This window comes from Choristoneura fumiferana, chromosome 18 (genome assembly GCF_025370935.1).
Source record: "Choristoneura fumiferana chromosome 18, NRCan_CFum_1, whole genome shotgun sequence".
Classification (NCBI taxonomy): domain Eukaryota; kingdom Metazoa; phylum Arthropoda; class Insecta; order Lepidoptera; family Tortricidae; genus Choristoneura; species Choristoneura fumiferana.
In genome coordinates this window covers 1,614,873-1,619,087 of record NC_133489.1, presented here as the reverse complement: position 1 = coordinate 1,619,087, position 4,215 = coordinate 1,614,873, and positions in this window count along the sequence as shown.

The following is a 4,215-nucleotide window of genomic DNA, read 5'->3' as shown; positions in this document are numbered from 1 at the left end:
AAATATTGATATGAAATGATATGTACTTATAGATAACTAACTAAATTAAGTTAACTAATTAATAAGGTGTATAACTGACATTTTAAATTTCTAATTAATCCAATGTATTCACTGTGAAAAGAGGTAGACCCCAATATTTATGTATTTTAGCTAGTATTGGTACTCATTTTATTGTTACTCATTCTAAAAGGGCATAACTCAACCTATACGACACAAAAAAAGCAAATTCTATTGACTCTAATAATTAAAAAAAATTAAGTCCTATGACAGATGTCAGGTCAAACCAACACTGTCACTTGTCGATGTCAAAACGATGCTCTTTTAAATAATAAAATACAATAGAATTTGCTCTATTCCGCCATACAGTGTGAGATTGAGTAAGTACATTTATATAAATTAATAATAAAATGAGTATCAATCTTGGCTAAAATACTAAAGTATTGACGTATTCCTCTTTTCACGCAGAATACAGTGAATTAATCAAATGATAGTGTTAGAAATTTGAAATGTTGACAATTTAACTTAAATCTCGATTATCTGGCTGGCATCATATTAATTAATAATAATAATTCAGCCTATCTAATCTACGTCCCATTGATAAGCACAAGCCTCCTCTAACAACGACAGGGATTGGGCTATAGTTCCCACGCAGGCCCAGTCAGGCGTGCCGTGGTAGCCCAGTGGTTCGACCTACCATCTCTCAAGCAAAAGGTCGTGAGTTGAAATCCGGGCTCGCACCTCTGAGTTTTTCGGAATTTATACAATACAATACCTTTTATTGCACACCAACACATAGCAAATAGTACAGAAAACACAGGTATATACACAGAGATTTTCTGAGATAACCAATAGGCGGCCTTATCGCTTCAAAGCGACCTTTACAATGGAATGAATGGAGAAGTAAGGAATAAATTTTAGCAGATGGTGGTGGAATTTATGTGCGAGATTTAATTTGAAACTAACCATAAGCTAACGGTGAAGGAAAGCATCGTGAGGAAACCTGCACTGATCGGCGAAGAAATTTATGATGGGTGTGAAGTTTCCAATCCGCATATTAATTACTCTTAAATAAATTTAACTTGTTGTATAGCTGTCTTTTAGAGCAGTCTTTTGCTTGAGAGGTTTCTTTTATACAGATATAATGCAAACGTACATCAATATACTTTTCTATTATTAATGTAAGCAAATTTATTTTATGAGTATGTTCGGGTTTCCCAGCAAACGGAACTTTCTCGATAAATGATTTTGAAACAACCATACGGATAAAGTTTTTATCATATTTTTTTTGCATTGCTTTACCGCCACTAATGCGAAAACAATTGCGTATTACACGTTCGGTGTTCATACATATGTCAAAGACATCGTTTGAGGCATAACACAAGCCCCCCATGTCTCTTATGTCGATTAATTTGTGGAACCATAATTTTTCTGTTGCCCACATGTCCTTTTTGCAATCGTCGCAATTAAGATTTTTTACTAGGCTACTCACCACGAAACCAGAAATATAACCTACCATTTGCGAAGAAACGTCTGAAATTGGGTTACGGTCTAATTTTTCACTGAGTTCATTGCAATTTGTCTGATATTTATCAAAGCTTTGCTGTATAGATTGGCTTTTTTTAATTTCTGCAGTACTTAAGTTTTTCGTCTCTGTTGCGTCATAGCGATGGCCCGTCGAGAAACTGTTGATTTGCCTGAGGGGCGATAATCCTGGTGATATCAGTATGTTCTCTATCGCTATACAATTCCCGGTAAATTTTGAGCTCAGTTCCAAATGAGAGAGCAGCTTCTTAAAACTGGCTTTAAATTGTCTGGTGTTGGGATTATTGTTATGTCCACCTAGACTCCGTATGCTACTGAAAAATAGCTCGACGTGGTCCTGGCTGAGTTTGTACGTCAATAAGAATTTAAGGATATCAGTTGCAATCAAATTTTCATATAAATATATCAAACTGTTAATGCATACCAATAATCCCAATAGCCCAGTATTATTCCGAGTCCTAATCAATGGAACTTTTCGATTTGTAAATACAGTTCTTGCTTCAGAGCCAACTTTAACAGTTTTCTTATATTTAACATCGATTGTTAATGACAGCAAATAATCTTTCGATTCGGACAAAAAACTTATTATTTTCTGGGAATTATTTTTATTTAATGGTGATTTAAAACCAAAATCTTTCAGATTGCTTGTGTTGAGGACATCAAAAATATCATTAAGTTTATGTATAAACTCTATTGTGCTTTCTGAATTTTGAAATGCAGGAATGTTTAAAGTTTTTTCACTAAATTTTAAAGCTGCAGCGACGCTTCTGCTTAGGAGCTGCGATGCCAATTTCACGTTAATTATTTGATTTTTTAAATAAACATGTCTATGTGGAAGTTTATTTGCCAAGTGCAAGGATTGTTCTTCGTGCAAGTTGTATAAGTCTGTAACATATTGCCATTTAATCATTTTTTCATCTGCAGTATATATAATTTTTTTTGATTCAAAGGTGTTTCGCATCAGTTTTACCATATGACACGCGTCTAAAAGTACAACGACGTCATAGTTTGCACAGGGGTGTTTGAAATTTGTTTTTAAGTTTTTGAAATCATCCAACTTGCATCCTAAGTTTGTCATAGTTGCAATATTGCTTTTGCAACCATCAAATGTGACAGAACGAATTTGTACACCGATTTTACTACATTTTTCTAATGCAATTTTTATTAAATTAGCCTTCATATCTGCCTTAATACTATCAATAAAAAAATAAGCCAAGGGTAGCTTCCATGAATCATTTATAGCAACCAGCATAAAAACATAAGCTTGTGTTGCCATTGGGCTGCTGTCATCACTTAACCCCAAACCCATATCTACAACGCCCTCATAGCGTTTGCCAGTCCAAATTTTTTGCCTTTTTATAGACATTTCATCGGCAACCAAAGCACACATGATAATTTTATCGTTGGATTTTGCTTTTTCTTCAAGCCTATTTAAAGTTTCGGAGCAAAATCCAGGTTCCGCATTTACACTTCGATACAAGTCGTATAACGTGTGAGGGTGTGGTAAACAGGTATTAAACATTTTTCGAACATATTTATACGCTGAGGGTGAATAAAAATGAAGCGTTAGAGCAAATTTCCTAACACCTGGAGGATATTTCGTAAACGGCCTGGTACGATTTTTTTTATTTTTAATATATGACTCATTAAATACTTCTGCCACTTCCACATTTTTGGATAAGTCTAAAAAAATTGAGTCATCGATGGTTTTTTTCTTTTGAAGCAAGTTACAGATGTTTTTTAGTGAACAATTCTTTTTCTTAAGTCTTTTTTTGACTTTTTGTAAATTATGAATTTCAGTAGATTTACTATCTATAATTTTACATGTAGTCAATTTTTTTTTTAAATATCCTATTCTAGGACTGTCATATATGGGTATTAGGTCCGATATTGAAGCAGCAGGAGAACTGCTACAAGTGGAATCAGCCTGACTCATGTCATATTTTGCTGTGGGATCTTCTAAATTTGTTATAGATGCAACCTGCAAAGATGTAAATACTATCTATAATAAAATAATAATGTACATACAGAGGCTTATTATAGAAATATTCTGTACTTAAATTACAAAATATAAGTAGGCACTTGTAGATTTCGTATTGCCTGAGGCCCTAGCACACTCGCCTTTATCGCCGTGCCGACATAAAGCCTAGTCTGCTAAGGCCCTCTGGTCTTGGTCACGATTATGAATTGTTATTATTACGACATGTAACCTCTTTTTTATTATTTGGTAAGAAAAAAAAAACAAATGGTTTTAAAAAAATACAACATAAACGTTTTACCAGATTTGACGTCGTCGATTCTACTGCTGCTTGCACTTTCTGTTGTTTGACGTGAATCTGCAATTAACGGCAATATAATAAATATTATTCGGCTTGAGCTTGAAGCTTTAAGTCATCTTTAATAATAACTCCATTGCTCCATCACACCACAATAAGGGGCTGTTTCACCATCCATTGATTAGCGTTAACCGACGATTAAATGTAATGCCGTCTCCGTCTATTCGAAAAAACAAATAGAGACGGTATCACACCTAACCGCCAGTTAACACTAATCAATGGATGGTGAAACAGCCCCTTAATCTTATAATATTTTAAACTTTTTATGTAACTATACCTGCAATTTGGGAATCGCCGTTTTCAGTAATCTACGCCTTTGGCTATTTCCAGTTATGTC